General features: G+C 36.5%; 1 protein-coding gene and 1 long non-coding RNA gene across 4 annotated transcripts in view; one reads left to right on the top strand and one right to left on the bottom strand.

Annotated features, from left to right (window-relative positions):
* Positions 1 to 26,951, bottom strand: part of LOC129740732 (chaoptin) — a 290,271-nt gene that overhangs the window by 195,717 nt on the left and 67,603 nt on the right. The window lies entirely within an intron of this gene.
* Positions 1 to 26,951, top strand: part of LOC129740734 (uncharacterized) — a 129,708-nt gene that overhangs the window by 56,930 nt on the left and 45,827 nt on the right. For both annotated transcript variants that reach the window (XR_008736356.1, XR_008736357.1), the window contains exon 3: positions 25,526 to 26,054. This is a non-coding gene — a long non-coding RNA (uncharacterized LOC129740734). The remainder of the gene's footprint in view (positions 1 to 25,525; positions 26,055 to 26,951) is intronic.

Here is a 26,951-nt window from a genome sequence, read left to right as displayed (position 1 = left end):
AATACTGTTTTGCTTCTTCATAATATACTATGAATTTCTCAAGCATATTGGTTACTAACTCACATTGAAATAACATGTCCTTACCAAGCCTCGAACCCGAGTTCACCGCTTGAAAATCGAACTACGTACTTGCTGTTCATCATGAGTAGGCAACGATTTTACTTTACTATAATACACGATTGAGAAGAATTAACCTAATAGAAAATAGAAGAATGTTATCCTAACTTTTGGTTGCTGGGGTAGCTTACCACAGTCGTTTTCTTCATACAACAAAAAGGAGACAGCATCAGCATCCTTTAGAGGACAAAATGGAAGCACTAATTCGAGAAAATTCTTGTAACTTGTGATAGCCTGTGAGAGCGTATATTTCAGACACGACATAGTCAGGTATGCCACTTATAATAAATATATTTTTTTTTTCATTTTTATTCCATGAAAGTTTGATAAACTCGAATTAAACTTAATCAAAACAGCCTGTTTGTTCCCTAATATATTTAAATTTGAAAGGTTTATGTGTTGGTAAGAAATATATACAAAAAACACTGTTCTAATTGAGAAGAAAAAAATCTGAAAAAATATGTATGTACTGATGCATTTTAAGGTAACAAATATTGTTTGGCTTTTCATTAAGCCATTTATGGGGATTTCGATGATTTTAATCAAAATATGATGTTGTTTATTTCTTGAGCTCTGTTTTTTTTATTTAACTCTGGAAATTTCAAAACAAATAGGCTTATCATAATCAAAATGTGAGGGTTGTTAGACCATTTATGAACGCTCTACATGTCATACATAAAAGAAGATTATACACAGCTTGTATCAAACATGGAGGGAGAACGGCAAAAATCTCATTTTAATTTTCAGTTTGAAAAACCTGTTTCGGGTTTCAAAAATCTATGCTTTCAAATGGTTCTCGAAAATAACAACAGAAGGCTAACAATTCTACATTAATGAGGCAAATCTACACCACATTTTATTAAGGGCATAAGCAAGTTTTCAAGTGAGATCAATCACAATAAACTTGGGAAATATAACTTGAATGTGGATTTGAGAAACTTCAAACATTAATTTTTTCGAATAACTTGAAAGGCTGATGCGAATTTTTGATTGGATGGAGATTAAGATAAATAAAATATTTTTTTTTTTTTGCAAAAAGGTTCTATGAATTAAAAAAAAGACTAATACATCTCAATCGAGCATAACTCAACATAAACCCTTCCTCTATTATCGTATCATAAAATAGAATAAAAGCGATTCTGACTTATGCCAATTTTACTAAAACATAAATCCATCGATTACCATTGTTTGTGTCTTATTTTAAATAAACTGTGCTGAATGAATATGTGCCATTATAGATTTTCGTTTGATCAACTATTTTTATTATTGTACGCAAACTAAAGAAAAAAAGTGATGAAAATTCATCCGAACGGCATCTCTGATCAAAACTGTTTGCGATTGTCCAACAGAGGTGCCAGGTGGTATTTTTTAACATCAAAATTTGATTTATTTTTAAGGACATCACTAGACTGCATAAATAAACCATAAACAGATGATTTGAACGCCTTGATATTATTACTTTGATTTATTTTTACTTCTACTCGACTTCGATCTCAGGAACAAGAGACCCCTCGAGCTGGGTCTGAGGGTCTGCCTGCTACTGGGTAACTGTGAGGACGTCGCGGACTTTCAAAGGTTCACCTTACTGAGTTGGGCTATTGTAATTAATCAAAACTTTGAATTGAGGAAATTAAGTAAATTTATTGAAGGAAATGAAAAAACCAAAACTATTTCAAATTAAAGGTGTTTATTGTAAAGTGTATGTGTGTGGGGTGTGTTTGCGCAAACTTTTCTTGGTACGTACCGCTGCTCCTGACGACAACGATGACTCTGCTTCGTCCAAAATGGCGAGCTCGTCAGCTCCTATGCCACTCTGATGTGCACCGACGGAAATCAATGCACCGGAACGATGGGTGGGAATGACTAGTCCGGTTTAACTTTAGGATCTGATCGCGTGGAGTTCTGGCTTCGCTAGGCGCTTCTCTCATGGACTTTATCGACTGACCCAGGCTGGCCCGATTGGTCAAGCCGAGAGAGGCCCTCCTTGGAAATTAGGATCCTTTTCGGTCCGAGGGAATCCTCCTTAGTTGTTATGGCCCGCAGACCAGAGGATATCAACGATCCTTTACGGGTTAGACGTAACGAACGGGAAGTTCGTTAGGCTGTAGGAGCGTGACGGGTGAGTTTGGATTTTAAATAAGAACAAAAAGGTCCTGGATAGCTTCGACAGCCTGCTACTTCCAAAAGATTTCCACCTTCAAACAACTTTTTACAATAAACTCACAACTCCACTCTAACGTATAGTCACGCTCGCCGCCTAGATTTCAATGGCCGAATCTGGCCAGGGAAAACCGCCAATTTTTAAATTCAAAATGGGGTGTTGATGAAGCAGGGTTGAATAGTTCCCACACCCATGTTCCACACCTATTTCCTTACTCCGTCATTTTTCCTAAGTCCCACTTATGTTTTGTGTACAGTGTGTTGACAATTTTACAGTGCGTGACGATTATTTAAAATTACAATTCCCAAACTAAACTAATAACAATATTGACATTCTAACTAACAAATTTTAGCAATATGAACGTTCACTCAATTATTTAAACGGCACCAACAAAAAAAAACATAAAGATTTTGTAACGAATGGTTACAATATTTATATGCAACAATAGTGGGCATTTTCTTGGCTGAACTGCAGTTTATATCGAAAAACACCATTAAAATATCATCTGAACTAAGGATTACCAGATTTTTATTGAAAATTAGGACAATTGAAGACATTTTTAAGACCATTTTTCAAAAACTTAATAATGTTTCTGAAAAATCAGGACACCTGTATCTCTGACCACAACTCCGAAAAAAAATCACAGTGTAATACTTACATTTCTGTCGCCAGATAGCGCTATTGGAGTTTCCTGTTTTCTCGTTGAGTGGTAGATATCGGTTAAAGTATATCTGTATTGGGGTTGCATTTCATTCGACTTGAATAGATTAGGTATGTATGTATAGAATCAATGATTTTGCGATCTCTTCTGTGCAGCATACATTTTTCATTCTCAAAATGCTTCAAATTCATGCGAATTTCGATTTTACAATGTTCTAACACTGACCATACTGACTGGACACTCGATTTCGTTTGTTGGATAAATTTTCCAACAGTACGCAATATCGATTCCAGAGTGCGCATCGATCGATTTGAAGAAATGCTATCCCAGTTAGAAGGTGCCTCCCAACTTTAAAAAATATAGGCATTTTCTACGAATCGGGCTGAACAGGTACATTTTTCTACAAGGCATTTGTAACAGAAAAATGTCAGGTTCGCCATCTACCGTCGGTATTGCGAACCAGCAAAATTTGACAAAAAAAATTAGCCAGAAAATGGTCAAATGTTTGCTATGAGTGTCATGTTAGTGTGATCAGTGGTTCTAAGATGATATTGATAATAAAATCGATCTTTTTAAAGTTTGGCCAGGTACTAGAATGTACTTACTACTTTTTTACATTATCTCTCCATATTTTTAGATATACACGTGAAATTTGACAAAGTTACAGCTAACTTCGTTAGGAAATCTAAATTTTCCCTACTTTTACTCAAATAGCTGTATCTCTCTTCTAATTGAATTAAAAGTTTTTAAGTTAATCTTGATTGTGTGAAACTTTCATGAACAAATATCAACTGTGAGAGAAATGGCTGTCTATCAAATTCGGAAGTTTGTGAGCTGCTCTGCGCGATTTCATTCTTTTTTGAGCGCAACTGTAAAAAATCGAGGCAAAAATATGTGCGAACACGAACTACTCTTGCGGGGATCATCCGTAATTATTATTGTCGATTCTTTAAATTTTTTACGTCGATTTTTTTTTCAACCACCTTAAAACCTTTTCTACTCAGATGCTAAAATTAACCGGAGCTTAGAATTTGAAAGGGTTAGTTATATAGAATTTTTACTTATAATTAAATCCAACTCTCTGTTTTATATGTCAGAAACAAGGATTGTATTAAAAAACTTCAAAAATTCAAAGATTAAAATAATCAGAAATCCTAAAACTAAGAAACATCTAACACTAGATACAAAAACCAAGAAGAAAATTTCGTACCCGATACACCATATCTTTGAAACAATTTATTGAGCACTTGAAATTTCAATAATACAAACTCTCGAATGTAAACATTCAGATCCAAGGATCAAGATAAACATAGAAAATTTTAGAAACATACTCAAAATCAAATTCAAGATCACATTTAAAATCAAAATTTTAAATCATCCTTCTAATAAAGCAACAATTTCTGATTCATGATGAACTGACTTTGTATAACAATATAATTCAGAATAAAAATTTTCAATCTAAGCTAAAATTTCTCCTTATGTACGATAATCAAATCAGAATTTTTTGTTTGCCTAATATTCCTTCTCGAAGTATTCAAATAGATTTGCTTGCATTCCGGCCTTTATGAGCTAAGAGAAAAATATTTGAAAAAAATAAAACATAGAAACAATGAATTAAAACTAAGCATTAAATTTAAAATTGCATGGATCGAATTCAAAACGGATTTCAAAGATCAAATTAAAAATTATTGAAATCTGCAAGAAATAGAGCTTTGAAAATGAAATTTTGGCTTTAAATCTACTTACTGAATAGAAAAAAAACAGTTTAAGAATACAAATTTAAAATTTAATTTTTCTATTCGTTTATTTCCGCGGTTTATTGAACCATGACATAAATCATCAATAACAAACAACAATCCTGATATTATTACTGATGCAGAAGTATCCAATAACGATTGCTTTCATCTATCAATACTTAGAAATAGTTCTTGATTATCAAATGAAGGCAAAAAAAATTGCCGGGCCAGCTAGATCAATGTAACAAATCCGCTTATACCAAAGTTGATTTAAAAATGGTAGCTGGCTAGCGTGTTCAATAATTTTATGGATTTTTTTTTTCAGAGGTTTATGTCCAAACAAACTTTTTAAAAATTCAATGAAGCTATTTGTGATTGATTCTACGACTAACCAGCTTTCAAATCAACTGTCAAAGACGCTTAAAAACTAAAAATATCTATAAAAGTATATTGTCTCACATTGATTATCATTTTAACGGTACAAATTACGTTTTTGGTTAGTATTCTTGAAAGTTATTTTAAGAACAAACGAATATTTAGCATACACAACTATATGGAACTTTCAGTAAATCTTTTGAATGACATACCCAACCCTACTCAATCTTTCAATATAATGTCCAATGTTTGAACGACCAAAAATTTACTTTGGTTAAAAATTTCAGAATTTTCAATTTCCTAATTTGTTTTATTTTTTAGTTTTCGGTGACTTTTTAAACTCTTCTCACGTTCTCAAATCTGAAATTTATGATGACATCATTTACCTAAATCTTCAACTACCTAGTTCTAATTTAAAAATGCCCCCTTCAGTTGGAAGATTAATGACTCTAAGCTGCTGAGTGTAGGAGTAGCTATATTTCTCACGGTAGGAGGATCAATCGATCAGAACCGATCGTTATCTTTCCGTAACGGCTTCCAAACCATTTCAACAACTTCAACAAAGTGCAGTTCATTAAGTCGATGATCGAGAGCTCCACCAGCTGACTAACCAGCCATAGATTGCTCTTAGCTTGGCCCCATTCATATTGTACCTAAACAACTACCTACAACCCACGTGGTTATTTAGTGGAGGAGGGTGCATGAATTACAGTTTTTTTTTATTTAAAAAAAAATAAAAGCTGCTTATTTGCATCTTGCATTTGGTTGCCTTAAAAGGGTGTGAAAACCGTATCGCAGAACTGCAGCGGCTGTAAAAACAAATAAATAAACAAAACAACATCATCATGATTATCACCATGATCAGCAACATGAGCTCGTCATCGTCATCATCATCATCATCACCACGGTCATCTCCTGCTGATTGCAATCCCATGCACCACCCACATCTGGTTTTAAAATCTCGAGATGTGTTTTTCTCCTTTATTTTGCTATATGAATTATTCATTGCCGATGCAACTCTCGGATGACTCAGCCAGTAGTTGCAGTATTCTTGGGTGTTGTAACCTCATTAAGTTCCATCTATGGATGCACAAGAATATTTCATGTAGATTGAGCTACGTAATGTATCCAGAATAATCACTTTTTGCTAGTCCAACTGAAAACTATCAGGGACATATTACCTAATATTGTAGAAGATTCGATTACTGTTAGAAATCATATATATTTTTTTTTGCCTGAAGGATTTTGTGTAGATATCATATACTAAATACCAAACTTACTTTTGCTCAGAGCTTTATTTTGTTCATAGCTTGTTTTTTTAACGAACTTACCTGAAAAAAAGAAAAAAAAAATATTAAAAAATTATTGACAAAAAAAAAATCAAAAACTACTTTAAGAAAAAAACAGATTTGAAATTTTCTAAAAACTAAATTAAGTGAGAGAAATAAAATCAAATTAAATAAAGCATTTGAAACAACTGAATGTTAATTCCAAAACAAATCCTATCAAAACACCATACATGTGTAATTCGATACCCCTTTTAATTATACGTCTGTGATAGTTTTGTTTGTGCTAAGCTACAAATTACTGGGTAGAGTCTAAACAAAGCTTCAGCTAAGCTCAAACTCAAGAAGAGGACTACCATCAGAACACTAAAATTACTATCCCAAAATAACTGTTCGTATTCCGAAATTCCAATTCCGCTCTCATTCCGGATGGAAAGTTTTGCTCGCCAGCAAACGTTTTTCTCATTTCCTCTTTTTCTGCTGCAACAGGAGGAGCGAAAACGGGAAAACTTTGCTGACGCCTCGGCGGAAAATTTGCTATGTAGATACTCATTTGCACGCAAACTTATCACAACATCGACTAGGGAAAAAAAACTATTGCAACCTGCCACTAGGTTCCCAGAAAAGCGAGTTTCTTATTCGTCTTCTTGAAGTGAAGGTTCAGGAAGAAGCTATCGGGTAATCCGGTGCCGAAGTTTTCACGTAAGTTCACCTTCTTTTTGGGTAGCTGGCATGGATGGGTAAGTCTGGTTCCTTCTGATGAAATCCGTCGAAGTGATCGCAATTATTTGCTCATCCTACTTAAAGGTGGAAATAGGAAAAAAAACCCAAATGAATGGAAGTCTCCAGAATGTCGTTGCACATCAAGAAGCACACTTTATATTGAATGTTTCTAGAAGGAACTAGAAAATCTGAATTTAAATTGGAAATATCTGACCTTCAGAAAACTTTCTGTTCATCTGTTTGTGTATTTTGCTTTGAGAGCACAATTGAGGCGCTCAGGCTTAAAGGAGTGTGAACACCAAAATCATCAATTTTGAGTTAAATCTACCTGACGATTTTGCATGTTTCAATATATACATCTGATGCAAAACATTTTTTTTATAATTTTTTGAACACTTTTCTATTGAATTAAAACTGCTCGAATTAAAAAAATATATATTTGAAAAATTGAGCACCTTCACAACGTTGAAGCTCGCTTTTTTGCGTTCTTCTTTTAGAGACTTGCACCTCGCTGATCACAAGCGTCTCTAAATTGATTTCAACTTGAAAGTATTTCTATGAAATAGTGTCTGAATTGTGTAATTTTTATTTCTGTAAAAAAAATCGGTTCACCATAATTTATTAATGTAGGAATATTTTTCTTGAAAGTAAACAATATATAGGTTTATTCATAATCCAAAAAAAAATGTTACCTAGACTTTATCGCTATACTATGTACCTATATTTTATTTATACAATTTTTGAATAAAAGTTACATATGTAAGAACATCGGTAACATATATAAAAAGAATCTGATCAATAGGTAATTGTGAATGAACACTCAGCGTTTAAAAGGTCATTAATAAAATAAAAAAAAAAATAAAAATAGGTAATTGTGATTTTCATACCGTAAAATGTGGTGGATTGGGACACAAATAGGAAAAATTGTTGTGATCCAAACATCAAGCAATCTATACACTGATTTTGGTTCTTTGGGTACCTTCCTTTATTTATTGCGTTAAAGGAAATAGAAATTGAATTAACTTTATGTTGCTTAAATAAGTTTAAAAAATTACTATTTGAAGCTTTAAAAATCGCAAAATTCCATACAATGACAACTGTTATTTGGCATCACTTAACATATTGATGTTATATGTCTACAAGTTTGATATATGGTGGAAAATTATTTCAACATGGTTCCCAGAGGAAAAACAAATGATTCAGACAGCTTCGAACAGTAACACATTTTAACAAAACATTCTTTGGCCCACTTATCATGGGGTTATTGGGGACATGTCGATAAATGTGTTTGAAATCGCATTTTGCGGAATGAGAATATCTAAATTTTGGTATTTAATTTCAAAATTTTCAACCCATAATCTGGACAAAAACAATGTGAATCAAAGATATCATTATTCGAATAAAAAATAAGGAAGGAAATGAGGAAAATCACCTCAAATTTAAATTTTTGTTTATCGAAACATGCCAGTCATTAAATTCAGTACAGAACACGTAGAATAAAGAAAAACATCTCCTCGTTTTCATTACATACAAACGTTTAGCACAATAATAATCTTTATCAATACGATAACAACAGAGAAGCTCTAAATCTATTGTTCAGGACCATTCTGACAATTCGTTAGTCCTTATGATTTCTTGGGTTAAACTTTTATATTTTTTGCCAGAAATTTTATAAATAAGCAATTTATGAATGTATTCTCGTTTATTCAATTAAACTGATTAAATTAAAGTCTTTATGATAAGTATTTCAGAATTTCACCCGGGCAATATCCAGGTTAATACTGGGTATTATTATAACTTTTTTGTTTTCAATCATTATTATTGAAATTTCCGTTGCTTTATACTTTCTAAACGTTTTTCTCTCAGTCTTAGATTTGAAATTCGAATTGAAACATTTTCATCTGATTTAACCAAAATTTTATCCTCTATTAAAGTTAATATCCTGAATTCAGCATATCATTTTCCAAATGGTCATTCTCAAATTATTTTTATCCATAAAACGAATTCGTAGTTTAGTTGCCAATATCATAGAGTAATTCTCCTAACATTAAACTTTCTATATTTTCAAACTTATCTTTTTCCAGATTCAATTCATTGAAATTTTCAAGTCTTGTGTTGGTTCTTCAGTTACTGAAGTTCAGTTTCATGGTTTTTCTGAATATTGAGAACTCAGGATCTTTGTTTAAGATACTGAACTCATTTGGATTCCTTGCCTGACTTTTTTAAATGATAACTGATGCTGTGTTTTAAACATTTAATCTCTATTCTGATTTTTTTTTCAATCGATCATTTTTGCACTTATACCAATTTGACTTTGAGGGCATTTTATGAAACTTTTGTCATATTTAGAATAACAATTTGATAACAATACTTTTTATCTGATAAGAATTATATTCATGAACATATCATAAATACGTTGCTTGTGTTTCAAAGATATTAAATTGAAATACACATTTGATGCAATACCTGCTTTGGCTCTGATTGTAACTTTGAATCTCATATTTTTTTTATTTAATTTGAATGTTGTTTCTCAAAACTAGATTTGAAATTATGATTTGGATTTGACACACTGAATTGTGGTTCTGAATGTAACCTGATTTCAAGTTTTGAATTCTTAAACTCCTATATCTGTATCTCCATGTAGTTTAAATTTAATTGAATATTTTGACTAATTTTTTGAATCAAATCTACATGGTACTTTATAAATGTCATTAGGTAAATATTTCTCGATGAAGCACAAACCAGACGATCAATGATGAAATGAAAAACATATAAAATATCTATCCGGTCATGTTTCAAAATCAGAGAATATTAGTTGATAATAAGGGAATTAAAAAAACTGAGAGTTTAATTTTGCATTTTGAAGCCCAAATCACAGCTTTCATATTTGAGAAATTTCTGAAGTCTTCCGCAATTTTTGCACATGATAAATTACCAATTTTTATCTGAAGATACCAGAAACCATCTTCTACGCAGACAACATGGCTATTTGAAGACAATATACTGAACTCATTTCCAGTTCTTTTACACATTTAAAATGTTTTGTACTCTCTGGGATAGCATTTGAAAAAAAAAATCGAATCATAGGGGCACTCCGAGAAAAAATTGCCCCGAGCTTAATCCGGACCTAGTATATTGGGAATTGGGAAAATCCAAAAAAATATCTGCAAAGCGAAAAACTTTACACTGATTTGCGTTTTAAGTTATGGAAGGTAAAATTGTCGCATTTTTTTTTAAGTTTCTAGGTACACGAGTTTCTCACAAAAATGAAGTTTTAAAATTAATGGTAAAAAACATTTCAATCTAATTTATTCTGTTTAATTATTTTTGGTTTAAGTATATGAAACAAATCTGGAGTTACATGAGCAGCATTTGACAGAAATTTTTGCCCATGTAATTTATCGAAAATTCTTTCTATACGCTCAGTACTGCCCCTTCTGAGAGAAGTAATCATAACAGGCGGCTAAAATAGCTGGACCAGGTTATTCAGGTTGTCTATTAAAAGGGACAGCAACGCATAAATGTTTAAAATTGATCCAAAAAAGGAAATGAAATCGAACCAAATCTTCATAAACTGTGTATTTGGTGGAAAAAATGAACCTAAACATAGCAAAAATGTATCGATTCGAGTTCTACCATATAAGTTTTTATATTAAACTATAAAGATTTATCAGAGCTCACTTTTGATAATTATTATTTAGTTTTCTTTGTAACTTGACACCATCACTTTAATTCGAAAACATGAATTTCTTCAATTTTCTTAGTCCCACCAGGAAAATAACTCTTACTTATTGTGGAAACCACATAAATGCCAAATTGGTCCAGCCATTACTACATCGATGGGTAGGTACAGGGAAGGTCTGTTGCATCAGCGATGCACAATAACGACGGTGAGCGTAGGTGATAGACAGCATTAATATGAGCTACAGTGCATTGATATATCATGCTATATTCGCATGACGTTCCTCTTGTTGGGCCTTGCCCACACATTCACCCTTCTTTCAGAAGAAAAAAATTAGAAAAAAAATGTCATCAGCTGTTGTCTTTCTCAACTTCATCCTACTATGAATGAATTGTTTTTCTTGCTCAAAGTAAAATCTCATCCATAGACTACTAAATTGAAACACTGCATCATGATCCTTCATTCTTTTAATCTGCACTGCACTGCAGATCTCTCTCGTGCTCTCATTTACGTGAGCAGGTTGATTTTCCTTTAACTTATGGAACTCTTTTATTAAGCCAATGGTAACACATGATTTCCATTTCCAACTATGGCTCTTTCTGGAATTCAACAGCTATCCGCCACCGGTCCCAGACTCAGATTTGTTTTGCGCTGCGTACGGCCATTCCGCCTTTCAGAATTCTGGATTCACTCGTTTAATATACATTTCGACTTTAAAATAAATCCATTTAGCATCGAATTTATTTTCAGTATGCAGACTCTCAGGTAGAGAAATGGAATTTCCTATGGAGCAGGCAGCAAATCTGCTTCGCACGTTACGGTGCCCAGTTAGCTCGCATTCGGTTGCAACATTGTAACGCAGTATAGTTTAATTTTTTTCATAGATAAAACTCACGAGCCCTACAGCAGGGTTCTCTTTAGATAACACCAACAAGTTTAGCTCGTATTAATGTGCAATTTGACTCGCTACTAGTCGCAGAACATTTATCTCAAATTGAAACGCAGTACCGTTTGCTCGTAAATGCAGCACTTTCAGCTCCCATTACGGTACAGCACAATCAGCGCGTATCTAGACGTAGCTTCCAGTTCGCAATTTGGTGCAGCACATTCAGTTCGCATAAGGTTGCATATAAACGCAGACTCACAGCACACAATCATTCACATATTTACTAAGTTTGTTCGTAGGCGCAGCACATCCAGCTCGCATTTCAGAGCAGCCCCTCACATCACGTCTACCTTAGCGCAAGTTTTCAGCTCGCAATCCAGCACAGCACAGATGGCTCGCGGGCGCAGCACACTCGGCTCGCAGTTCAGCGCAGCACACTCGGATCGCAATTCGGCGCAGCTTTCCAGCTCGCAGTTCAGCGCAGCTCACTTAGCTCACAATTCGGCGCAGCTTTTCAACTCACAATTCAGCGCAGCACAGATGGCTCGCAGGCGCAGCACACTCGGCTCGCAGTTTAGCGCAGCACGCTTGGCTCGCAGTTCAGCGCAGCACTGAAGGCTCGCAGGCGCAGCACAGATGGCTCGAAGTCCAGTGCATCACACTTGGCTCGCAATTCGGCGCAGCATTTAGCTCGCAATTCAGCGCAGCACACTTGGCTCGCAATTCGGCGCAGCATTCAGCTCGCAATTTAGCGCAGCACAGATGGCTCGCAGGCGCAGCACGCTCGGCTTGCAATTCGGCGCAGCATTCAGCTCGCGATTCAGCGCAGCACACTTGGCTCGCAATTCGGCGCAGCTTTCCAGCTCGCAATTCGGCGGCAATGCCAACCTCCGATTCCACGTAGCATTGCTAGATCGCAATTCGATGCTCGCGAAATTCTCTTTTCAATATTTTCCAACATTTCAATTATATTGATTCCCGATTTCAATTTTCTTTTTTCAAATCTCTGTTTGGCCAAAAATTGGATCCTGGAAGGATCGCCAATGTGGAAACCACATAAATGCCAAATTGGTCCAGCCATTACTACATCGACGGGTAGGTACAGGGAAGGTCTGTTGCATCAGCGATGCACAATAACGACGGTGAGCGTAGGTGATAGACAGCATTAATATGAGCTACAGTGCATTGATATATCATGCTATATTCGCATGACGTTCCTCTTGTTGGGCCTTGCCCACACACTTATGAAGGCTTTAGACTCCACCTGAAAGAGGTTTTGTGCTATAAAAAGCATGAAACCTGACAGTTTCTCTTACTTTTAGAGATTTGTTTTACCCAACCAGTTCTCGCTCATTTTTTAAATTGTGTAAAGATTCCCAAAATATATCACTTTCGATTTTTTTTCCTGACTCTGATTCATGAAAATATGAAAACAAGGTAATGTAAATTGATTTTTTCGTATTAAAACTTGAAGTAGTTTTCAATTTGTTGATGTTTACATGATTTCCCAATGAACTTCATAGGAATAGCGTCACCGAAAACCGTCACAGAATGTTAGGTTCAAATCACAGAAATCGAGAATTCTTTTTGTCAAAAAATTAAAAAAAAATTTCGACTACCTTGGTTTGGGTGCGTGAAAATTGGACTTTTTTAAATTATAAAATTATATTAATTTATTTAAACTAGAAAATTCATTTTTATCAAAACTAATGTATGAGTTTTTGCTAACTTTTAAACTGACATGCGATGCAAACGAAATTCAGATTAATGAAGTTTATTAGAAAATTCTCAGACTACAACTTTGCTCAAGATAAAAGACAGAGTAGTTTCTTCCCCCATTTCATTTTACATTTAATTGCAAGACAGTCTTTACTCGTAACCAAAATTCAAAGAGATGAGTCTGTTTGTCCATTAAAGCCAAAAATACAATTCAAATTGGCTGGTCATGAGATATACCTACTTCAGTTGGCAAACCAGTGTCATCCTCAGCCGATGTCCATGACTTCGAGCCCAAGAGTAGACATCGAACACAGTTGTACAGGATAAGATCTTTCTATCGAGCTTGTTTGAAAATCAATATTTCAGGAATATCTTAATTAAACACAAAAAAAAATTCAAAACATCATAGCTCAGAATACCAGTCCACACTGTCGTATTGTTAATTTATAATAAGTAGTAGGTACATTTTAATTAAATTTCATTCTCTTTATTATCGAATGAAGGGTTGTTTAACTTCAGAAAAGCTGATCAGAAATAAAGAATTACAAGTTTCGTCGTGAACATTTCAAGCAAAATTATAAGAGTACGATAGTTTTTTCGAAAAATTGACCTCAGCCATAACGTCAAATTTTGATTTCCTGGCGGCTTCACCAGTGATGCTTGGTGCGTTACAAAAATCAGTAATCGTTTGCTTTAAACTAATTATAATATTTCTGAATTGATTAAATTTTTTAACTTTGAACCACTAAACGTTTGAATTCATTACGGGGCATCCCTAAAAGGGTGAAGATAAGTCATTCGTTTGCTAATGAATTTGCAAGGTTAATTTAAAAAGTTTGAAATATTTTTAATGTACTGCTTGGAAGATTAAAAAAGAGTTGTTTCTAACTTAAAAACGGATGCAAAATCATTCACTGTTACAAACAAGTAAATTATGTGGACTTTGCAAAAAATCACCTACATGCTCTGATTGTTTTAAACATATCCACATAATTCGCTACATCGTTTAGGGTAAAACTGTACAAAACGCACCAGCGGGGTAAGATGGCCGATGCCATTATTTCTCAAATATACACTAAACAACGGCTTCAAATGATGTTTTTCTTCATTTATATTGTAGCAAACAAGCTTTTTCATCATTCAAGAGATGAAAAGTTCACAGAAACTACTTCAGTTTTTAGAAACAGAAGAATTAATGGAATCAGCGTGAAACTTGTTATTTTTCATAAGTAACATATAAGGTTTTATGGTAAAACAGCCTGCACAATCTTATAAAACTACAGCTTATCGTTTATCCACTCATGCGCACTTTCGGAAGACCATAAAATTTTTGTTGTATTTTATTAACTTCCTACAAAATTTTATCAAAAATCGTTCAGATGAAAATTGGGGCAGAATGCTCACAAGACCACGTATTTTACGCTCAAATTTTGAATGCTGTTAACTTTTGAGAAAACACGAATATCAAAACAAAATGACATTCTTTTTATTTGCTGACTTCCAAATTACGATAACAATGCATAATTATAACACATTTCGTCCTTGTTCGAGTTAAAACGGTGCACCAATATTCGACTCGAAAAAAATTATTGGCCGCCATGTTTGCTACGATATCACCATATCAGTCAAAAAAATTGAATTTCGTTGCCTACTTGAAGGCGTTTTATATATAAGGATATTAAAAAGTGTATTTTGAAAAGCGAAATTTTCGTAGAGTTTAGCAACACTAAATGATTTTTAGCCAAAGGATGGTTAGTTTACAAAAATACGATGAACATGTAATCAAACATTTGATGTTTCAATAATTACATTCCGTATAATCGTTGTTCCATTTCTTACCACCCTTCATGTTTGATGCGTTCTGTCCACTAGCTTTGGCGTTTTACCCCACGGTTTGTTTTCTGGCTGTTTTAGTTTTTTACAAAAATATAGTTTAAAACGTGTTTTTATCATATTTTTTCTTTCCGATAATACGTAAATCTGATCCCTGAATCGTCGTCAACTTTCAATTTGGTTCTTAAATGATTGGTATCGCTGTAAATAGCAATTATGCTTAGCTGGTGCGTCTTGTACAGTTTTCCCCTAAGTGTGCGATACAGACAGTTGTTATTTCGTTTAGATAAATGATGCTCCTAATTTCACATTCGAATAGAAATCTATGGGAAAGTTGCAAGTGCTCAGTACTCATGAAAAGGTGTTTTAATAACAATGCAATTAAAAATATTTAATCATTTTCCAAATATCAATTCACTTGGCACCCCTGAACACCCAAACAAAAATCAAAACACGAACATCTGTGTATCGCTTTTCCACAGGGCGAATCTGTAGATATTAGCACTGGAAAATCGCGATTATCGTGCGCCCTTCTCAAAAATCGATTCTGTTCTCCATTGGTTTAAGGTTAGGGCTGAGGCCTCCTGCTAAGGTACATATATACGTATATTATACGTATATAACATAATACGTATAGAACTGTCAATATATCCTAATAGGGGAGAATGACGATACTTGATTCCTTGATGAAATGCTGCATCTCGGAACTGGAATGTCTTACATAGGTCAAATGTTCTAGAAAAATTTTCCAAATAGAACAAAACAACAAAATTGATAACTCAAAAAATTAAAAAAATTTTTTTTTGAGTTATTGCACTGTTTGAAAAATCCAACAAAATGTGACGATCTTTTTTATCATTTTAAAATGTTTAGCACACAAAAAATTTACAGTCCATGTACAGTAGTACAGGGCCGTAGGAAGAACCGACTCATGGAGGGGAGGGGGGGGGGGGTTTGGTGACTAATTTTTACTAATGATTTTTTGCTCAACAACACACGAATAGAAAAAAATTAATACAAATTATGTTTGTAGCTATACGATTATTCATTTTTAAGAACTCATTAAGAGTTTTCGTATGATATGTAGCGCTGATGTGGTCTAGTGGATAGGCTGGCGCGAGTCTGGTAACCCAGGCGTACTGGGTTCGATTCCCGGTATCGGCAAGAAAAACTTTTGGGTTCGAATCCCATAAGGTGCCGACAGGTAAGATGTGTTTCATTGTATAAATAATTATATATTTCAGAGGGAATGCATCTGGGGTTAATCTGAAGAGACTATTGCAAGCGGCACGGGTAGCCGGCCATTGTAGGTTTCTGAGGGTTGGATGCCTTCCTTCGACGAACCATCGGACCGTGGAAGCCCTAGAAGAAATTCGCCACACAGCCATAGACAGGACCTTGCTACCGATGGGGGAACCATACATACATACATACATACATTAAGAGTTTTCGTATGAAATCGAAGTCACGAATGCCACAAGTATGGTAAAGTGTCATTAATAAAACCTTTAAAAAAAAGTAACTTTAGAACAATGGTCCTTAGCTCAAAGGGTGAGCTAAATTTTTAAATGAAACCTCATATGAAATTTACTTTCATCGATGGTTAAAACTTTTTAATTTGTTTGAAAGTCTGGTAGATTAAAGTTATTAGATTTGATCATATAATAAGTTCTTTTAAGGTAGCCTTCAATTTAAAAAAAAACTTATTCTATACTCAAATCAAACAAGCCCAATCTTCTCAACTCTTTTTCAAATTCCAACATTCTAACATTTGATGAAAATAAATAAAATTTTCCAAAAAAACAGTAAGACATAAAAAAAATTTCAGATCAAACTTGCTTGATGCAAACTTAAACTAAATTTATGATTTTAGTTTGAAATTTGGCTTTGAAAAATCTGCAATATTACTTATGTTAAACAGTACACCGATAAAATAAAAAACTTTGTGCAGATTTTTTAGGTGAAGATCAGGTACACCTTTCTTTAACACGAAATAATTTTCATAAAGATTCATTTCCATAATAAAAATCCTGTGGATGATTTTTTTTAATATAATTTGGGATATTTTGTATGAATCAAAACTTTGAATATTAACTCAAGTTCTAATTTATATTTGTGATTTTCAGCTGAATTGTGTGTACATACTAATTCTGGTTAATAAATTTGAAATCTGGAAATTGAATATACAAACAAATTTTTAAGTTCATGTTCTCTTGAATTTCTCATAATATAATGTTGATTGAAAAACTCATTCATAAACCATATTTTTTTCTGATTTTTAAATCTGAATTCAAAATCAATGTTCAAAAATTGAACAGAATACTATTTCTGAAATATACAAAAAAATACAATTTCCGAATCTTAATTCCAGATTAGAATTTTATGAGCCAAGTCTTAGAGCCCTCATTCATAAATCTATTATTTGTATTCTGTAGTGCTGGTTTAATTTTAATTCATTATTTTAATTATTTCTTTTAAATATGTTTGGTGAATCTGATTTAAAATGTGAATTTCAATTGATTAAGAACTTCAAATTTTGAATATAAAACAAAACTCTTCCTTTTTCATATTCGGAAATTTTTTATCAAAATATTGAAAACGCATGTGATTTTCAACAAACATGATTTAAATGTGATGTGAATTGAAAAACCGAATTTCAACCAGGATTTCAAAGCAGCTTTTCATGCCTAATTTCTTATGATTATTCGAACTGAAAATCAAGAATTCTAAACTTTATACAGAATCAGAAATTCGAAAATATGTCGGAATACAATTTTGGTTATGGGAATATGGATCCTCCAGAATGGGTTTAATTAAAAATTTAATATTCAGACCTGAATTTCAATGATTATGTTGCCAGAGAGCCCGGTTTTGATCGGATCGGCCAGGATACTTAATATAAAATTTAGTAAAAGTCCGGTCCGACCCGTTCGTCCCGATTTCGTTGGAGAAGCCCGTATCAAAAACAAAAATTATCATGAAGGACTTTTTTTAAGTTTTTTTTTTCTAGATTTTTGATGAGCAATTCCTAGGTTTTGACCAAAATAGTCCGGTATCCGGCCTTTATTTTGCTTGACAATTTTGAAATCAAATACCTACCTAGATTTTGCCAGGTTTTTATATTAAACAGCCCGGATTTGTCCGGCCCCGATACGTGCTGAAAAAAATCTGACAACCTTATTCTATGAACAAGTAAGAAAATTTTGAAAAACTTTAGCAGAATTTTGAGCTTGGGATAGGTTTTTGCATTGTTTTTATTCCAGATAATTACTTTGCTCTATTATCATAATTTGAATATGAATTTAAAATTTAAAAAATGAACACTCATGGGGGGGGTTTAAACCTTCAAAATCTAGGTGAGGTCCTGTAAAGGACGAAAAATGCAAACAATTCTTGCTTGTTACGAATAAATATTCAAAGAGTTTCAAAGAGTGATAAAATATTGAATTCCGATGCGAGTCAATTTTCTGACATGTTTGTTGATTCTTATTATGAAGTACCTTTCTGGTTTCAGAAACTTTCTACTTTTAAACTGAAAATTTGCAGTGATGCAATCCGCATTTTAAAATTGTTTATGCATGGGATGAAATAAGCGTTTTCCTCGAGGTGCCCATCATTCCTTTATCTACTCTTTTTAAAATATATTTAATAAATCTGATTCCGAGTTATTTTTCTGAACCAGTTGGATGAATACGAAAAGAAAATTCATGGCTTCCATTTCTATCGATCACAGCTCATAAATATCAAACTTATGAGTTTCTTCTCACTCTTACATTTGAACTGTTAAAGTTATGTGGGTAGGTAAATATTCCGAGAGCAGGTCAAAGAAATTGAAAATCATGCCATGTTCTAGGCATTGATGTACCGCCGTACCCCTTTCGATGTTCCCTCCCTTTTCCATTGCAGTCCTGCATCTAATAACCACCATCTCGTGAAAACCTTCCTACGGGTTTCTTCCTGTAAAGCAACGAACCCTGCACTAGATGCACCCGGGCAGATAAGTAAACACAAACTAGGTTATCTGTTCCGGGCAGTTCCGGTTTTTCCCCCAATGCATGGTTGCAGAACCCTTCTCTTCCTGTAGGGGAGAGCCCACTGCGACCAGTAGTTGATCTATTGTGGTGTTTACCCCGCGTTACTATATGCTGTCAGGTTCACCTGCACTATTGATTGGAGTGACAGTTGATTGCTGACTAAGCATTTTATCCCAATCGGGTATGATATCAAAGATGTATGATATAACCTTCTTAGGGCTGATATGCAACCATATGTCTTGTGCGCTAATTAACTTTGCCCCAAGTACACGCTCTCTCCTATTTAGGAGGGCGCAGCAGTTGCATAGAAGATGCTCTGCAGTTTCTTTTTCGAACCCGCAGAACCGACAGTCATCGTTCAGAATTATGTTTATCCTTTTGAGATGCTGTTTTGTTGGACAATGTCCGGTCAAGAGACCTGTGTAAGTACTTAATTCGTGCTTACTTAAGTTCAACATGTTTTTTGAGAGTCGTGCGCTTGGTTCAATGAATCTTTTTGCCTGGGTTGCTCCCTCCGCTGTTTTCCAGTTGGAAACAATAGTGGTGCTTTCCCAGTTCTTGAGCTCCATAGTCAAGGCACTTCTCGATACTCCGCAGAAAGGTTCAGGTCCAATCAACAGTCCCTGAGATCCTTCCCTAGCTAGTTGGTCTGCTTCTTCGTTCCCTAGGATACCGCAGTGGCCTGGTACCCAGAATAAAGATACTCTGTTCCTTATGGCCAGGTTTCTTAGTGCAACTATACACTCCCAAACTAGTTTGGAGTAACATGTGAACGTACTTAGTGCTCGGAGAGCAGCCTGGCTGTCAGAGAACATGCAGATACTTGTGTACCTGTATCCCCTTTTCAAACAGGCTAAAGTGCATTCTAGAATGGCTTGAATTTCAGCTTGGAATACTGTTGGCCAGTTTCCCATAGGAATTGAGATCCTGAGTCTAGGTCCGAAAACCCCTGCCCCAGTTCTTTTATCCATTTTTGACCCATCAGTGAAGAATAGGATCGATCTGGGAGGAACCGCAGGTCCACCTGACTCCCACACGTCCCTATCATTGATAGTTACATTGTATGGTATGTCTAGGTTGAAAATGGGCTCCATCCAGTCATCATTTTTCACAATAAGTGAGTTTAATTTAAATTTCTTTAGGATTTTGAGGTGTCCTGTAAGATCTCCTTCATAGAGAGTTTTGTATTTGGAGAGTCTCAAGGCACTACGTTCCGCCTCTAACTCAATGAATTGATGTAGAGGCAGAATATTTAGTAGTGCATTTAGAGCCTCATTCGGTGTGCTTCGCTTTGCGCCAGTTATAGCTAGCGTTGCAAGTCTTTGGAGCTTCGCTAGTTTTTTCTGGGCCGTAATTTGCATAGTTTTGGTCCACCATACTAAGGAGGCATAAGAGATTTTGGGTCTTATAATAGCTGCAAATATCCAGTAGATAATTTTCGGCTGTAGTCCCCATTTTTTCCCTACTCCTTTGAGGCAGACCCATAGAGCTGTTGTAGCCTTAGCGATTACATGCTCTATCTGTGGGTTCCATGATAGCTTTGAGTCTAGTACTATGCCTAAATATTTCACTTGTGATTCGAGGTTTAACACTTCCCCATCTAATGTTAGAGGTTTTAGTGTAATTTTTCGTCTCCTAGTGAAGGCTATCACAGTAGTTTTGGAAGGGTTTATATTTAGTCCCTCTTCCCTGCACCAAAATAGTGCGTAGTTGAGTGCAGTTTGCATTCTATTAGACAGCACATTCTCATGTTTTCCCCGAACTATAATAACTACGTCGTCTGCAAAGCCAATAACTTCGAATCCCATGGATACAAGTTTGTTTAGGAGGTCGTCCACTATCAAGGACCACAACAACGGTGATAGAACCCCGCCTTGGGGACATCCCTTCGTTGGTGTGGCTTTGATTGTAAGTCCTCCCAAGCTTGCATAAATGGTTCTGTTTATTAGCATCGCACTAGTCCAGTTAACAATTGCCGAGTGGCACCCTCGTCTTTTCATAGCTGTTTCGATTGAAGTGTGAGATGCGTTGTCGAATGCCCCTTCAATGTCTAAAAAAGAAGCGAGTGCTATTTCTTTTGCCTCTACAGTCTTTTCTAGTTTTTGTGTAAGGGTATGTAAGGCCGTAACCGTGGACATACCTTTTTTGTAAGCGAACTGGAAGTTGTTTAGCTTACTTAAGCTAAGATACTGCGATTTAATGTACTCGTCAAGTATCTTCTCCATTATTTTCAAAATAATGGACGTTAGACTAATAGGTCTGAATGCCTTAGGTTGTGTTTTATCTTTTTTCCCTGGTTTCGGGATAAAGATCACGCGCACCTTCTTCCACTGAGTTGGAATATGACAGAGGGTCATACTGGCGACGAACATCTCTACCAAGGCAGGTGTTACCATTTGTTTAGCTTGCTGTATTTGAATTGGTAAAATTCCATCTTCACCAGCTGCTTTGAATGGTTCGAATGTACTTATTGCCCAGTCAACCATTGAAGGTGTAAAGATTGTGCGTGATTTGCGAAGTGCTTCATCACGTCTGACATTTCGAGTGAGTCTTTCAATCGGAGTGTCATTAATCTCTATTCCTTCAATGGATTCTGGGAAATGCGTACTTAGTAGTAATTGAAGCGTTTCATTTGGGTTTGTAGTGAACTCCCCGTTCTTTTTCTTCAATTGACCCAGTCCATTTGAATGTTCTTTTGATAGAACTTTCTGGAGTCTGGCAGCTTCGGGTGTAGTTTGCACGGTTTCACACATGTGCTTCCAACTACTCCTCTTAGCTTTTCGAATGTTTTTATTGTACTCTGTTAGGGATTTACGATAATTATCCCAGCTTGAGTCAGCTTTTGCTTTGTTGAAAAGTTTTCTTGTTTTTTTCCTCAACTTTTCTAGTTGTCTGTTCCACCAAGGAACTTTCCTGTTTGAAACACGTTCCTTGAGTGGGCAGCTGGCTTCGAAAGCGTATATAATTTTATTTGTGAACCTGTTTGAAGCTTCCTCTAATTGTTTTGTTGTTCGTATTTTCGTTTCCAACAAAGGATTGCAAGCTTCAAGTGTGTGTTTATAAAGACTCCAGTTGGTTTTCCTGGGATCTCTATAAACGTCCTTGATTATAACCCCTCCCACTATGTCGAATGAGATATGTCTGTGATCAGACAGTGATTCTTCATCCGATACCTCCCAGTTTTTAATTTTATCTAGAAGTAGTGGTGTGCATAGAGTTAAGTCGAGGACTTCTTGTCTATTTCTCGTTATAAACGTTGGTTTGTTTCCCTCATTGCAAATTTCGATATTATTTTGTGAAAGAAACTCTAGTAAGGACTCACCTCTAGCGTTGATGTCGGTACTTCCCCACAGCGTGTGATGTGCGTTGGCGTCGCAGCATACGAGGAATTGCTGGTTCTGAGCCCGGCACTTTCTCATATATTCTACAACCATCGGTGGGGGTATATCGGTGCTATCTCCGGGGAAATACGCTGACGCTACACTTACCGTGTGCTTACCTTTCGGTGTTGGTATTTCGACCCTTATAGCTGCAATGTCTCCGCTGATGAATTCTGTAAAGGGAGTAAATTTAATTCTATTGTTTACTAGTAAAGCAGCCCTTGGGTGAGAACTGCTTTCATCGTATAGAATCTTACCATTCGGCGTGTATAGCCCTTTAACTTTACCCTTGTTAATCCAAGGTTCCTGGATAAAGGCAAGGTCCAGGTCTTCGGCGGCGAATCTTCTGAGTAGTGTGCACGAGGCTCCTACGGCATGGTGAAGATTCACCTGGACACATTTTAAGGTGTTTATTTTGGTAGTGCTTTGCCCGTGGATGTGGGGCAATGCACCGGCTTTTTGCCATTTGCACATGTTTGCTTATCCTTTTTCGGTTTGCTCCATGTGCTCGGTTTTTTCGGAGCCGTTTTATCGGTCTTCGGTTTTGTGTTAACAGGTTTATTGGAGGTTAAAATGCCCCCAACGCTGCTCATCCCGCTCGGTCCTGGTTTCTGTTGATTAAGTTCCAAAATACGGCCCTTATACAACTTACCAGTTCCTTCTGGTGAGCAATCGGCATTGGATCCACTGTGGCTTTCCTCGTTGTTCTTGTTAGTCCCGGGGTCTTGTCCCTGGTCCATAGGTTGGCCCTGGTTCATAGACTCCAGTTCATTGAGATCTGATGAGGCCTCAGTGGTACCTTTGCCAATCGTCTCTCCTTCTGCGGATCGGACTTGGTCTATCGCCGACTGGTCCTTTACAAGGCCCGGTTTAGGCAGCCCAGGTCCTTGAGCAGCTTTGACGGTGTTTTCCCCTCGGTCAACGCTGTCTGTTGGATTCTTTCGGTTTATCTTCCAGATCTTACTGGAACCAAATCCGTAGTAGATAACGAATTTCCTTTTCTCTAACTCCCTCAAAGAATTTTCGTCCACGGTAAAGACTACTTCGAGAGCCTCGTTCCTTTTTTGGATATTATAGAACCTCCAGCTTTCGGTGCTCAGCTCTTCATTCTGGCTTTCTATAGTAGCCTGAACAGTTTCGATGTCGTCTTCAGCAGCTCCAGGTAGGTGAGCCTTTAAAATCTCCGATCTGGGAATTTGGTTTTCCCCAACGGCGATGAGCTCTGCATCTACCCATGGTTTGAGCACTGGTGTGACTTGTTGTAGCCAGTCCGCTGTGGCCTGATCAAGACATGTCACTACCATGAACCCAGATTTATAACAACACTGCGCAAATTTCGGTTTTAGTTTCTCCAACCGTTGGCCGAGAACTGCCCGTTTTATCGCTTGTTGAATCAGTTTAAGTTGCTCTGTCGTCAGCTGTGTGCTTGGGTAGTTTTTGGCGAGTATGCCTACCCTAACAGAGCTAGCAACCTCTTTGTAAGAGGGCTTTTGGTTGCCATTTTTTCGGCCTTTTGTTTTCTCGAACGGTCTTCCTGGGCGATTGGCACCATTTGACCTCCCACTCGTTGTTTTTTGTTGTGGTCGAGACTTTGTTGGTTCTTTGGGATCCGGTTTTGTCGTAAGGGCTGAAGGTCCCTTTGCCTTCTTGGCATTTGACTTTTCCGCGCTGCTCGAACCACTGTTATCTCCACTGCGAGCCCGTTTTGCATTTTTAGCAGGGGGTGTACATTTTGCAGTGGAAATTAGGCGCATGGCCTCTTCGTACGGTACATTTTGAGCGAGATACTTCTTCAGTCGCTTCCGTCCCGCACCACTTAGTTGCCGAGTATCTAAGTTTTTCTCTTTGATTGGCGTGTCGATCTTTTTGATGGTGACATTAACCCCATCATCGATGCTCTCGTCTTCCGCGGGGGAGTCCAAGGCGGAAAAGGAAATGGATGGCACTCCCGTGAACGACTCGATAGAGAGCTGTCTCTCGAGCTCACCTTCTGTGGCTTCCATAGGTTCCGGCTGAGACAAGCAGTCGGCACTCGCTATATTTTTATTTTGATTTGGTGTGTTCATTATTTGAATCCCACGAGTAGCTAGGGAAGAAATGGTCCGCTGTGTCAGTGCCCTGCTTTAACACAGTAAGGGATATATACTGTGGGGTGCACCCTGGTTCCCCACAGGCTCCGTTAGAGGGCAGGATTAAACCCCCCTGCCCATTCATCCTTCGGCACGGTTGCTCGCGTAACACCTTGGAATTAGGGGTTTGCCCCCGTCTCGGTTTGCATGCGACCATAGCATCCACCGGGGTTGGGTACCCGATCTCCGCTAAAGTTGCTCGCACCCCAGCTAGCACCACGGGGAGGTTGAGAATCGGAGTTGTAAGACAAGAGGTGATATGACCACTACCCGAAGGTTGGGTGTATGGGGTCTCGAGTTGCACATTGTCTACCATTAGCTAACTTTGCAGAACCCTTCCAATGACTTGGGGGGATGTGCAGGAACTTGCAGCAATAACTAGAAGGGTGTGAATCCGCACCGGGCTTAGTCAGTCAGTCTGCGGCAGGATTGAGATTTATTATCCCTCCTGTTCAAAGTTACGGTGCACCAACTAGCCAAACGACTGGATTCTTCAGAATTGGAACAACTCTACCTTCCTCGAAACAGAATGGAGAGTCATATGGGTGTTGGGAACTTCATGTTTGCTGTAACTATGTAATACATATGCATAGTAATAATGAGCAGCTTTCCTATGGTTGCATTTTGACTAGCTCGACGTTTTCTGAAGTAGGACGAGAGCAATTTTCACAATTCAAGCAACATCTATTTATACTTACAATGAAAGTATTTTTCTGAAATTTTGACGTTTATAAATCAACTTAAAAAATATCAAAACTGAAAATGCTTATAATAATCCCAATTCCATATCTGTTTCTTTCCAGGAATCCATCAAAAGGTGGCCATCAGTCAGCAAAAGTTACCAGCTCCAGCAATCATATTTATCCCAGATGTGTTCCTGGGGGATGACTCCATCGCATCACCCCACGCGTGGCCACGTGTTAGGAAAACCCTCAGAGGGGGTGATCCCTCCACAAAACGAATCCATATGTTTGTGTACTCCCCGAAAAAGGCGACGCCAAGGCGCGTCGCTCCACGTCACTTTTGCGGATGCTGCTGGCTGGCCGTCTTGTGTGTTCGCGCGCTGAACGCCCACGTCTCAATTGGACGGGGCGAAGCAAGCACGTGTTGACAGATGCTTGGTTGGTTAGAGAGCTAAAATCCGGCAAAACTGCGGCAGCTGGCTTGGCCACCACCCTGAGGGAATTCAAGATCAGCCGGTCGGCTGCTGCCCCTTTTTTTAATTTTACTGCCAAATGGTCGGTCATGGTCCGGCCGGTCCTCCATGGATGAAGGAACAGTAACGTTTTCAACAAATTTTGCACGGACCATCGAGCTGCCAAATGGTCAATGGTGAGAGATTTTAAATTATCCATTAAACGTTTAGTGAACAGTAGGTTGGAACCTAAGCACATCTGGTTTCGTTGGGATTGAGAATTGGGTTTACAAATTTGTTAACTGAAAATAGTGCTCGATTTGAGTTTCAAATTTTCTGGGAAAAACATTCAATTTTATAAAGGTTCTTACAATTTTTCAATGAAAGTTGAAGCAAAAAATAAAAACTGTAAATGAAAATCTTATCTGAAAAATTCTTATAAGGTGCCATCAAAAATCAATTCGGACATCTTCCAAATATAGGTACAACAATGCTAGAGATGCACAAGTGTAGTCAAAATTAACTTTTTACTTTGCATCTGCTCAAAACGACTATTTTGTTATGTGTTCATTTTAACTTAATCATCCCAGAAAAGGTATCAAATTTCAGCTAAATTCAGTGCTTCCAGCCTACATTATGTTTAGAGTAAGGTTGCCAGAATTTATCCCACACGTATCCGGGCCATGAAAATCTGAGCTGTTTATTTTATCTACAAATCTGGTATAATCCGGACATATAATTTCAAAACCATCCACCTAAAATCCGGGCAAATCTGACCAAAACACAAAAATTTTCATTTTATTTCATTTAACTAAAATCAAGAAAAAACTAACATGCAAATTTTTTTTCATCGAACATATCATCCGATTTTAAATCGAATTTTAGTTTTCCAAGAAACCGTTAAGACATAAACTTCGGATTTAGTCCCAAAAATCATAAATTATAATAAATTCGGGTAAAATCAGTGAATATATCAACGAACACCGGGCAACCGGTCTAGACTTTTCCCTAATTTTGAATCAAATATCTGAGTTTAAAGCAGGGGTGAGCAACCTTTTGAACCAACGGGCCAATTTGAATTACAAAATTTTTTC

This window comes from Uranotaenia lowii, chromosome 1, assembly GCF_029784155.1.
Source record: "Uranotaenia lowii strain MFRU-FL chromosome 1, ASM2978415v1, whole genome shotgun sequence".
NCBI lineage: Eukaryota > Metazoa > Arthropoda > Insecta > Diptera > Culicidae > Uranotaenia > Uranotaenia lowii.
This window is presented reverse-complemented; position numbering and strand designations above follow the sequence as displayed.